The sequence below is a fragment of the Marmota flaviventris genome, chromosome 11 (genome assembly GCF_047511675.1).
Source record: "Marmota flaviventris isolate mMarFla1 chromosome 11, mMarFla1.hap1, whole genome shotgun sequence".
In the NCBI taxonomy this organism is placed as follows: domain Eukaryota; kingdom Metazoa; phylum Chordata; class Mammalia; order Rodentia; family Sciuridae; genus Marmota; species Marmota flaviventris.
The window spans coordinates 26,550,241-26,563,794 of NC_092508.1; the positions used below are offsets into that span (position 1 = coordinate 26,550,241).

Genomic DNA, 13,554 nt, shown 5'->3' on the forward strand with positions numbered 1-13,554 from the left:
ACTTCTGCACATGGTAACAAATTTCCCCCCTCTGAATTTGCTTAATACTTTCAGGACCTACTATTCTTCACCATTTATCTTATTATGCATTATATTCTTTTTACACTAGTGTCAACTAGAGGAGAGCAATATGCTATATACCTGGTGTTCTATAGCACAAGCAGGATTATACATATAAAAGGAAATTAATTACTGTGTTTCTTCTTAAACCCCTTTCATAATCCTTTGATATAACATTTTACTCTACATTTAATGTTTAATGATATCTCAATATCCATAATATAAATAACGATACCAATATCCAAGAATGCCATTCAGAGGTTAATATATATTTTAATAATTGGTGAATTGTTATTCATATTTTTAATACTTTACTAGAGTTACTGCAAGTTTGGTAATGTATTAATATATCTAATGGCTCCAAATTAAAGTAATGTACATCATAAATAATCATAAAAACAAACTAAAATGGAAGTCAAGAAAAGAAGCTCAAAGAAAAACCAACAGTACTCCAACACTTCATTTTAAACTGAAATAATAACTTATCCTAAATCATGTGATATTTTGAAAACGCCCAGTATATAACATTACATGAAGAAATAAAAATTAGTTTTGTTTTTTATTAAAGCTACGCTGAAGGAAAGTAAACAGCTTTAAACGACACCAAAAGTACCATCAATCAAAAGTCTGGCAAACTGTACTTAATGCTAAATTCAATGGAGCATGACACCAAGTCTGCAAATAACTGAGAAGTGTGTTAAATATTTTAGTATAAGCAATGTGTGCATGAAGAAGTACATTGACTATTAATCTCACAGATGATCCAACATCATCATGAAATTGGTCCAGTTCACTTACAAAATTCTCAGGAGATTTAGATCATTGCTTTTAAGGAGCAAAATGCATAAACCGCTGTTACTTATTTATACACTTCAAGTATCATATTGATTGCTACCTGGCACCTGACTTGGTTTGCAACTAAACATGCTGTGTGGAAATAGCCAGGGAACACATTCATATGGAAAATGGAATTATTTTTGTGACTTCTTTTCTCAAATGTAGACTTCTACTTTTCTGTTCACGTTACTTTTTAAAATATATATATATATATAGTTGTTGATGGACCTTTATTGTATTCATTTATTTATATGTGGTGCTGAGAATTGAACCCAGTGCTTCACACATGCGAGGCAGGGGACTCTACTACTGAGCCACAACCCCAGGTCTACAATGTTTTTAAAACTTAGTTTTGGGTAAAAACAAAAGGATTGTAGATGGTTAAAATTAATCAAACACGTAATTCTCCAAGAACTGAAGAAAACAATACAATTTGAGCTACATGTGTCCATAACATCACATTAGATCAAGTTAACAGATGTCTACTCCTGTCTCTACCATCGATTTCTGATTTTCTAAATTATTCCTCTCTTGTGATGTAACGCATTATTGAATAAGATACAGATCAACCTAGAAGGATTCAGAAGACATAATTAATCTTCAAAAGCTTTCATGAGGTTCTCAAAAAAAAAAAAACATTTGCTTTTATAACCTCCAAAATTAGAGTGCACTGGAAGTCAAATAAAAGTCATCTTCCTCATTGTGACTAAGGGGCCACAGGTGGTCTGGCACCAGCCTTCTGCTCTTATCTGCTGTCCTACTATTGTCTACCAAGTTCATTAGACTCTAATGCCATTATTCTTTCTGCTTCTCAAATACGCGGTGTTTCTTCTGCTTTGAGGTTATTCCTTCTGACTGGAAACTCAAATATCCCATGGCTCACCAGTCTTCTTTACTCTTGCCTCTAAAGGTAGTCCATCCCACCAAAGTCAAGCTCCCACATATGCTCTCTGGTACATTTCTTTTAGCATTTGTATCTGAAATGTTCATTTATTTATTTATTTATTTTACTTCTCAATTCTGTCTCATGAGGCATGTTAGTTCTATGTTAGTTCATGTTAGTTCTACGAGGGCAGGAACTTGTATGCTTATTCCTGGTATCTTCCACACTCAGAAAAGTGCCTGCTATATATTAGGGATCCAATAACCACTTATTAAATAAAAACTCAGATGAATCATGGGCCATTTTATAAGAAATAATTATAGAGTATGAGCCTAATGTTCAAGTGGAAGAGAATCAAAGTGAATCCTTCCAAGTAAGAATGTTTTTTAGTAAAAGCTTTCAATATTTAATTTTTTACACATCATTTTAATGTTCAGACAATCAAATAAAATAAACCACATCCAAGAAAAGCATAGAATAGCTTACTTGAAAGAATCAGCATTCATAAATATTAATTCCTGAAGTGCAACTAAGATGGTTTTCCTCTATATTTGTATTTAAAGACACTTTAGAAAAAAGTATGGATAGCTCTTTCTTTCACCAATGTGTTTAGGAAATACTATATGAAATTCTGTTCCATTTACTCAGTGGTTAAAAAAACAAAAATCTCACTCCAATTCAGATGAGTGATGGAACATGTTCATCTAGAGAATTAGGACACAGTCTATGGCATTCTCTAATAGAATAACATTAGAATTCCTTCACTCCCTAGATAGTGATATAGTTTCAGTTTTCAGTGACTAGGAATACATTTCTCTTTAAATATTTAAGCATGGTTTCTGCTTATTTTTTTTCCTCCAAGATTCTCTTCATGCCTTTCAAATATTTGTCAACTTAAGACTCTACAATGCCTAAGCAGCGTGGGTGCAGGTGTAGTGCTACTGAACACAGTAACCATGGCAATACCTAATTCTTACTTAATTTGCTGTCTCCCTGGAAGAAGCAAAAAAAAAAAAAAAAAAAAAAAAGAAAAAAGAAAAAAGAAAGAAGTATGGAGTGTTGTAGGCAGAGAAACAGGAAGGCAGGCAAGAGTAGGAAGGAAAGTGGGATTCAGGCAGACACAGGAGCACAGCCTCTCTCACTCACTTCCTCTAGCTAAAAATGTCAAAGCTGGGGGAACACACGGAAAGCTATTTCTGAGAAATTATCATGGTGCTATAGATCAGAAAAAAAATTTCAACCTGGCTATTTTTGTTGAGTTCTCTTGCACACAGAACCAAGTTTAAACACAGACCAAATTAACCTTCAAGCCTAGAGAAAAGCTCCTTGGCTTTCCTGTCCCCCTTCTGGGCACACATCCCTAGAGTTCAAACTGCCCTCCTAAGAGATCCAAACCACAGGAATGGCCCTGAAGCAGGAGCCTTGTGTTTCCTGGATCAGATTTAGTCTCGGTGCTTTCAGTAGTGAAGCTGGCATGGAGTTGGTTGGAATGGCCCTAAAATTCCGAGTCCCTCCCTCTTTTATATCCATGTGAAAGTCACAGTTGAGTCACAAAGTTGGGCAGATATGACTGCCACCTCACTCCACCCTTAGCTCAAAGAACAGAAATACAATCAGAAATAAGAGTAGAAAGTCAGAATGAGATGGGTCTTTCATGGTCAGTCCCGAGTTTGAGCTCCAATTACTGAGTCTATTCTGCATTCACAAGTAACCACCTCAGGGAAGTCACTAAACTGCTCCCTGCCTCAGTTTACTTACGTATACACTAGAGGTTCACAGCCTTTGCTCCTGATAATCCCTTTTACTCAGCAATAATCCTCAAATTGATATGTAACTTGCAAGTTTTGATAATGACTGCCACTTAGTTATGGGGCAGAGGTACAGAAGTAAAGAATACATGCATATTTTTACTTGTCAATCTAAAAAATTAATTTTAATAAGATTACATTTAATGATACTATAAAATATTACACTATATTATTTTATTTTTCCAGATATGTAAGCACATAACCCAACTAAGCCACTAGTTAATAGGGTTACAAAGAGCTACTCTATCATATAAAATATAAATATATTAGAAATCAAAAGGAAAATATTTTATTAAAAGTCAGTTTACTCACTTTCAATAACAGTTTGTTTTTTAATGGAGAACTTTAGGTTCTTATTACAAATCCACAGGAAACTCTTTGGAAAGAAGCTGAAATAAGGCAAAGAGAATGTCCAGGATTGTACGAGTCATTCAAAGCTCCGATTTTGATATTGACCACCCTCATTTAACATGGTCCTACTCCAAGCAAAACAAACAAAAATCATGAAATCACCAATTGAGTTTGAAAGCTACAGGAACTTAAAAACAAACAAGAAACTGCTCCTTTTCATTATACCCTAAATACTCACATGAATCATGGGCCATGTTATAAGAAATGACAAAGTCCACACTTAGTGCTAATAGAATTCACCAAGAAGTTTGTGAATGAGGCAAACTTCAGTTTGAGACAAGATGAGCAAAGCTGGTTTAAATAAACTCTAGGTTGTAGTTATCTCCTTGTTTCATGAGGATTCAGCTTTTAGTGGGTACTTAATGCTTTCTTTGTAGCGAAATTCCTAAAGTTCCATCAGCGCTGGCTTCTGTTATTTAAATGAAGATCAACTCATTTTCTATGAAAAAGCAAGTGTCTGCACTTTTTAAAAGATAAAATGAGTATTTCAATTTAGAAAATTTCCATAATTAACAATGGAATCAGGACAAAATTGCTCCAAAAAGGAAAAATATAGTAATATAGTAGTCCCCCAGTATCCATAAGGGATTGGATTCAGGATACACCATGGATATCAAAATGTGCAGATGCTAAAGTCTCTCATATAAAATGGTATGATATCTGCATATAATCTATAAACATCCTACCATATGCTTTTAAGTACCTCTAGATTACTTATAACATGTAATATAGTATAATATATTATACTGTTTAGGGTATAATGACAAGAAAAAAAATCTGTACATATTCAGTACACATGAAATTTTTATAAAAAATATTTTCAATCTGCAGTTGGTTGAATCAGACCCTGGATATAAAGGGCTACTTACCTGAAATTCATCCACTTGGATTTTTTTAGATCTTTGTGTATCATTGTTTTTCATGTAACATTGTATTGAATACCAGAGGTACCTATGTGGAACCTAATCTAATCGTATAGTTTTTAATTTTCTTTAAATCAACTGATTATATAATAGTTGATTTTAACTGTGGAAAACAACACACACACACACACATACATACACACAATTAGCTAACTCTGTCTTAGAGAATAATCACACATGCCCTCACATACAAAAATGCTCCTACTACACCACCTTTTAGCCTTTCATGAAACACAGAAGGTGGACCAAGTCGTGAGGCTAATCAGGTACTATGATTCCACCTGGCAAAGGAATTATGTTACAGATTGCAAATTTTTGTTGAAACATAAAATAAAAGTACAAAGTGGGATAGAAATGTGGTTCAGAGGTAGAGGGCTTGGCTGGCATGTGCAAGGTCATGAGTTTGATCCCTAGTACGCATGCATACACACACACACACACACACACACACACAATGTAATAAATTGAAGAAAAGATCTTTTCTTGGCTATATACAAAATAACATATTAAACTGAAAAGAATGCATAAGTAAATTCTAAAAACCTTCTTGTTTTACAAAGTGGGCCAGAAAGTAGTGGGCCAAAAGAATGTAGTGTCTCATGTAAACATAAACAAAAAATAAGTAGCACATTATATAAAGTATTGTCTTGCTCAAAAACAAACACTCTATGAAAGATTAAATTCCAATTTTGAGAGGCATGATACCCAAATAAAATGGTAAATTTTCAAGTCTGAGCATACATTTAATTGCCTTAATGCCAATCAAAATGATGCTGCATCATTTTCTAGTCAACAAAAGCATTTTCTCCTATCAGTTCAATAGAGTAGCAGTGCCACCCATTCACAATGCAATGCAGTGTGAACACAACTGTTCCAACAGTACAACAAGGTAGCCATCTACACATCCACTAATAAATAAGTGTAAAGGATTCATACTGACATGAGTATTCTCTTAAACGAATAGAGAAATCTCTCTATATATTTAAAGGACCTAGACAGTTAAGTGATTTTATATCCTCATGGATAGTCAAGTGTGTTTTTCAATCATTTTGAGTTAGAGTCAAGACAAATAATAATGTTGTACAGACTAATATAATTAGAAATACTTTAATTCAAACTAAATAAATTTGGTTCAACATTTACTGATTGATACTAGAGTAGCCAGTGCTTGACTTACTAGGTTTATATCAGTGGAATCAGCTAATTAGCATAAAAAGAAGACAATGGTCTGCATGACACATAATGACTTTGCTAGTTCATTTAGCTTTTAAATTAAAAAAAAAATAGTTGAACTATTTTATTTGGTGTCAGGTGAAACAAAAAATGAAATGTCAATTGGTCAATCAAATTTTTCAGTTTGAAAACATTAGTTGTACAGATCTACCATTTTTTTGCCGGCATATTTTTTCTAAAGTGTTTTAAGAAAGCTGATGAGGGCACAGTTGCAATGAGCAGCTATCTATAAAGTATGGACACTGGATAAACTTGGGTACAGATTAATGGGGGAAGAACAAAGTAGTAACATTTCTTCCTAATTTGGAAAGATCTTTTTGAGGTGTAGCATATGATCCAAGGTTGGCACACAAGGAAGATTGTTTAATTCTAGGAGATATAAAAATAAGTGAAAAGATGATACCATGGTAGGGATGAAACCTGGAGAAGGAAAAGAAGTTAGCATAAGACTGAATGTTAAATGAGAAATACCGATACAATGAAAAATCAACTTCAACCAACACAGCAGGCTGTATTTTCATTTTCCCTTAATCGGTGATCCCACCCCGCAATACAAATCAAAAGAAATCAGCAAAAGAAGAAAAGGAGAAAGAATGGAAAGGAAAAAATGGAGAAAAAAGAGGGAAGACAGAAAAGAGGAAAAGAATGAAGAGAAGTAACCAAGTGGTGTGTGCTCTTAAAAATAAATTATTTGCTCTAAAAGGATTGTTAACATAACAAAATGTAAAAACATATATCTTTGAATTGCTCCCTCGGGTGTATGTTTTAATGGAAAACAAAGAGTTTAAACCTTTCCTCTATGTCCACAGTATAAGCACAATCAGCAACAATCCACTGAAGGAGGATTTTGAATTCTTTTTTTTGTCTAAATTTCCACAAAATTACACTAAAATGTATAGGTAAAAGATATCACAGTTAAAGTAGTACCACTTGAAGGATAGCTTAGCTTTCCAACAGGAAGGCTCAAAAAGTTCAAAATTAGATTCAAAGTGTTTTTCATAAAAAGTCAACTATGTTCACATTGTTTTAAAATTTTTAATTCACTACAGAATGGCTTCCAATAAGCATCCTGTATCATGTTTACAAGGAAGCACCCACCGTCTTTGTTCAAAGCAATGATGAGGGAAGGAATGGGACAAAATGTTACACTGAGGTAAAAAGCAAAACAGATTTCTCCCCTCTCCACCAACACAGACACAAGCTCATCTTCATCCTGTAGGGACAAACATGAACCAGGGGAGACTTTGCTCTCCTTACTCATCTTTCCCTACCCCACCCACCCACCCACCCAAACTTGCCTGCAGATTTGGGCCCTTTATGCACTTCATCTTAATTTGTAGCTTTTCAACTGATTTTGGTGGCTGAAGTCAATTCCTGGGATTAACAATTCTTTGAGGAAAAAAAATCATTTCTCATAATGAATGAATAAATGGGAATGAATGTTCCCCCTAAGTAAAAGATAAAGGGCAAATTTGTACCAAGAAAGTTTGAGCACTGAAACCAGAACACCTAGAAAAACTAAGTCTAACGTTCAAATGACAAATGAAACAGAATGGTGAAGAGGAGGGAAAAAAATTTAGTGAAATGATAAAAATACTTCTGTTACATAAAAAAGTCTAGATGTAGTAGATCATGGCAAAGACAATAGTAAAGATGTAGAACTGAAAAAACAAAAAGAGCTAACACATCTGAGATAATCACATATGACTGCAAGAGTTTATTAGCATCTTTAACATCTATATAAAGGCAAGAGCTCAAAACTGTTATCTTTAGGTTTATGCATTTACTAATTAGTGATTTACCTAAATTGACTACTTTTAGCATTTGGGAGTGTTGTATTGATCTGGGTAGTATCATCTTCTACTGTAACTGTTATTTTAGATTCTTTATTGTAATCTGTCAAGAGGATATTAAGCACTGGAAAGAATTCAACAGTCAGAGTTACGAACTTGAATTCTAAAATCCCCAAGTTGGTCATCTCACATGGACATTGACACATCTTTCAGAGACAAACTTACCTTCATGTACACACCCAAGAGAATGTAATAACTACTTAACTTTATATGCCAACAGTACAAGTGTGTTTGTCAAAAGCACAACAGTCCAGTCTGTTATCTAATAGCTAGTAAAATTCAACATAAAACAAGCAATATACCAATAAGCATTTTTCTTCTTTCTGATATTCTGAAAATTTGCAAATTGGTTTAAACCAAAAGGGGTAAAGGAATGAAATTATTCCTTCAGGCTTAGAGGATTCTGTGCCAAGTTTCATTTCTGGCTGCATATTTCTGACCAAGTTCAAGATCCCTGAAGAGAAACACATAAAAGAGAAAATATCCCTCTAACCTCAGCAGAGCTACATCAGTGCAGGCAGCTGTGGGAAGAGAAAAGCTTCTGCCCCAGATGGGTGTGCTTCTGGGGTTTGGTTTCCACTGAGAGGATGCCTGCTCCCTCAGTGAGGCTGCAGGACCTACTCTGATGAGGTAATGGCTCTGCCAGTTTCACTGGGTCATGCTCTCTCAGCACATTCTTTCTCCCTCTCCTCCCTGAGAAGGTGCTGTAAACAAGTCATCCTGAGAAAGAGTTGTCACAGAGAGTGAACAAATCCTGGCTCTGCTTCTGGTAGTCTAGACATAACTAGAAGCCTAAAGCAGCACAGGCACAGCCAGGAAGAAACGGGTTTGATAACAAGGGGTGGGTGGTTCAGACAAGAGAAAAACAAAGAAAATAATGAATGCCTTTGAAATATTATTTTTTAAATGGAAGCACAATTTTTACATTGCTTATATGTTCTGGTGTATGTTAAGCAATTTCCCACTGATGCAAGTAAATAACAACAACAATAAAAAAAAAACTTTGGAAATTAAATAACATAAAAATTGTGAAATATAAAAAAAATTAAATGACAGATAAGCAGCATATACCACAGATCATAGAACCACAAGAGCTCTGATAATATCCAAATCAGACAAGCAGATGTAAACCTGTGAAAATCAGATAAAATCACTAGAAAATTAATTGTCAACTCACACACACACGTACATACAAATAACAGTACTGAAAGAAAAAGAATGCTTTTTACCTTTTCTTGAAGGGGAGATGCTTTGTGTGCATGGAGGAAAGTGATTGAAACACCCATGATTTACAAATTCAAAAGGATTTCTACCAAAACCCACTTTGCTCAGCTAAAGGAGTGTTTTTGTTACATTCAGGTGGAAGGCTGTAATCTTCCTCTTGGGCATAAAATCAAAAGCATTCTAAAGAGTTTCTATTTATTCAATCTATTTTGACTGCCAAAAAAATCATAATTGCTCACATTAAAATGACAGGGTGACAGAGCTATGCTTTTAAACTGGGCTGTACCTGCAGCTCATCATAGGGACATTTTGCATAATGTGGCTCACATAAAAGGCTTTGTTCTCCATCGCCTCACTGTGGATGCAAGCCTCAATTTCAGTTTGCAGTCCTTCCTCTAACACACCATCATTGAAAAGAAATATTTTTTTAACATTTAAGTTAGTTCTTTGCTAACATTACTTCACATCCCAAATTATATTATCACCCAACAATATTTTTTGTTTTGCACTACAAATTTCATTCATAAAATATCCCAAACCCTTTAAGATAAATTTAAAACGTTAAGTATTTACTCCCTTTTGTAACATGTTTATAGTGTGTTATATATGTGTGCTTACATATGTGTATGTACGCTTAAACAAAAAGGTTTCACACTGACTGAGTTTTAAAGGGTCTGTGTTCTGGAAGCATATTATGCTAAGGTCTTACAACAGATGGCATACAGCAATTGTCACCAAGGAGCTTGTTGCTAACCAAAGCTTTTTATTTTCTGATAAAATCTTGAAGTCCTGGTGCTAGGACATCAATTTCCAGGGTTCAAGCATGGTGTTTTCTGACTCCATTCTCTTTACTACTCCCTCCCCCTCCCCACACACCCAAACACACACCTCCCCTCTCCCTGGGCCCCTCAAACACTCTTTCTTGAAATTTCCATCCTAAACAAAAGACAGGTTGGGGGAGGAAGGGAGTCAGCACAGTAGCCCCCACCCTACCCAAAGAAAGCCTTTAGAAATGAAGAAAAGAATAAATGGACAGTATATACAGTTTTCCACCCCCATCATTTAAAAAGAAGAGGAAAAAGGGGCTGTGGAAGCTCCATCTCAATGGGACTCATTTCTTCATGCCCCGCCCTCCAACGCGACCAGACATCGATTTTCATCTTCCTAAAATTATAAACATGTATCAGTCCTCCTTTCCCAGCTGTCTCTGGAGGAATTACAGGGATAAATGGCTTGAAATTGACAAGGCCTCCCTCCCTCCCTGTCTGCGCCTGGATGGGCAAAAAAAAAAAAAAAAAAAAATCCTCTGCTTCCAATTCCTTTTCTCCATTATCTTTGTCTAGTTCACAGCCCTTCTTTCTACAGCTCAGGTAATATTAGCTCTCAAAACATGAATCCTACCTGGCGCAAGTTTCCAGTCGTTTCAAAGTGGTACCTAACAAGGTCATTCGCTCTTCTACAAATCTAGAGCCCAGGTGCCAGCGCTCGCTCCGCTGCTGGGTACTGACACCTGGAGAGGTCGGGCCCCAAGCTTCCGCCAGGGGGGAGACTGGACAGGTCCGCCACCCTCCCACTGCCTCCAAGTCACAGCGGACCAGACAACCTCGCTCCGCTGGGTCCTGGCAGAGGTTCCCTCCTCGCCAAGAACGAGGCTGAAGGACAGGCGCTCTAATGGGACCAGAGGTGGGGACGGATCCCTTACCTGGGCGCAGTAACAGAACGGACCCACGGTCGCGGCTGCCACTGCTCACGGACTTGGAGAGCTCTGGCCCTCTGGAGAAGTTGAGGGGGGGACGGGGCAGGGGAAGAAGGGGGAAAGGAGGAGAAGGAAAAGAAAGAAGCGGAAGGGAAGAAAAGGCAGAGAGGATGCTGCTGCTGCTGCTGCCGCTGCCGCCGAGAGCCCGCGCAGCCCGAGCGCCCGCCCAGTCTGAGCGCGGCGCCCCAGCAGCTGGCTCCCAGCGCGGCCGCCCCGCCCCGGCCCTTCCTCCCCGCCCCGCGCAGGTCCCGCCCGGTTCCGCGAGCCCGTAGGCGGCCGCCGCTGGGCTGGCGCTGCCACCGCCGCAGTGTCGGGGAGGGGGAGCGCGGTGGCCCCGCCTCCTGCCGCAGCCAGCCGTTGGCCCAGCGGGGACAACGGCGAGGCTGGGAGCTTCGGAGAGCCCCGCCCAGCCAAGGCCAAAGAAGGCCTTGGGGCTGCAGGGACAGGGCGTCCTCCCCGCAGGACCTTTCTCTAGACAACTATGACCCTCCACCAAGCAAAGTGAGACCAACGCTCTAAGCATAGGGGACAGCAGACCTTCCCTGGGAAATCGGGACACTAGCTTTAGGTTCTCGGGGAGGAGCCCGCCTTTGACGACCCTCTTTTCCTTCCAAATATCCCTGTGAGGCAGGAGCTCCAGGGACCCCCTCAATGGAGAAAGCTCAGTGACCTGGTCTACTAATATAACGACAGGTGCATCAAGAAATGACAAAGGAAAATTGGGGGTGTGCGAGAACGTAGGCCAACTCTTGTCTGTACTAAAGAAGCGATGACTGAGGGTGTAGAGAATTCTAGACTCAGCTCTGCCATAATCAAATGCATTTGTTCAATTATCAATTCAACTGATGCTTAATAGAAACCTGCTAATGTGACAGACGCTGTTGTGGGCACTGTGGAAACATCAGTGAAAAAACAGACACTCACCCCCACACCCCATCAATGAAAAGATCCTTGCCTCCATGAACACCCTGTTCTAGATATCCAGATATACTACCAGAGACAGTCCCCTTACCCTCTCAGTGTATTAATGTCAGCTGGGGACCAAAAATGTCAGTACTACCCTTCCCGCATCTATAAAAAGAAAACAAATAAGAAGGGTCTTTGATGAATGATTCAAATACAAGGAATTAATAAACGCAAAATTCTGACCTTGAAATGTCATCATTAAAAAAAAAAAACACTTCTTACATACTTTTGAAAGCAAAATGATCAACTGAAAAAAGAAAAAAAAAAAAAAAACATGATTCTTTTACCATGAAATCTTTCTAACCAGAGATGTTAAGTAAGAGAAGATGCAACTTAGAATGACCTCAGATGTCTATACCAAGTACTCAGAAGGTATTTTTAAGGTCAGTCAAGATAGCAAGGTGTGACTTAAACAGTTTCAACAGTACTGATGAAACAGTAGTTATAATTTGGATTTGTCACATTTAATTACAGAATCAGAGAATATGAAATATTAGAGTTAATATTGTAGGCATTTGGTCCAATTCCTTTAATTTTCCCCAAGAGACCCAATGATGTGAGACTGCAGAAATTAGAACCCATCACAAAGAGGATACAGAAATCTGGCCTCCAGAGTCACACCTCACATTCTGCACTGCTCCCCCACTCAGCTGCATCTCACAGTCCAGTGAGGCTTGCAGCCAGGTTGGAAGTGTAAGGGCACACCCAGTAGCTGGGAGGTTGGAGGAGTCAGGGCTCCTCCCCAGGAGATGGCCTGATTGAAAAGGATGTTTTAGAAACAAGGAAACAATATACAGTAGGTGGGCAGGAGGAAGAAGTAGGAGTCTTGCCAGTGTTAGGGGACACTCATGACCTGCCCACATACGCAGGTGATGTTAAGAGAATCACTTGGGTCCTGTTTAGTCTGATTATTGGGTATTTTGCATTTCCTCTGGGCTATCTGATACGGGGACCACATTCCAAAAGGAAAGTGCTCCTGTTACCTTCCTTCTTTCAGAATTCCCGTGGGTCTGCATTGACCCTGAGCTTAATGTAAACAGAAGTAATTTCAGGCATTGAAAACAAACCTACCCATCCACTCTTGGTCTGTAAACCAATTGTGTCGTCCACCTTGGAGGTTCACTGAGTCAACCAAACATAGAGCCTTTCTCTTTGGGCAGTCTCATCCTTACATGGGGATTGCCCCCTCTTTGCCACCTTAGTCAGAGTTCTGTCAGAAAAGCAACACCCATGTGCAGTCATTTGAGAGAGGGAATGTAACATGGGGGACGAATTACACCGGATTAGAACAACCAAACTGTCAAATGAGGAAGGATGGGGTGACACAATTATAGTTACTAGATGGAACTGCTGCCATGCTCAGGGCTACAGAGTCCTAGAGGAGCTTTCATTAGAGGTCGGGAGCCTGAGCTGCAAGGGGGCTGATATCACAGTGAGCATGCCCAGTAGAAGATGGGACAAGCAGGAGGACACAGCTACTGCTAGGGATTCCTCCAGAAGCAGAGAGGGAGAAATACCTCTTTTTCTCCCACTTTTCAACATCCTGCCACTGGTTGAACCTGGAAGGTACTCCATTGGCAAAGCAGCCTGGGAAATGTAG

The 13,554-nt window shown here is 38.5% G+C and overlaps 1 protein-coding gene across 6 annotated transcripts in view; it reads right to left on the reverse strand.

Annotated features, from left to right (window-relative positions):
• Map2 (microtubule associated protein 2) overlaps positions 1 to 11,143 on the reverse strand; it is a 278,404-nt gene extending 267,261 nt beyond the window's left edge. For all 6 annotated transcript variants that reach the window (XM_034635712.2, XM_027941928.2, XM_027941927.2 and 3 more), the window contains exon 1: positions 10,935 to 11,143. The gene's annotated coding sequence lies outside the window, so the exon portion shown is untranslated. The remainder of the gene's footprint in view (positions 1 to 10,934) is intronic.
• Positions 11,144 to 13,554: the final 2,411 nt, after the last annotated feature.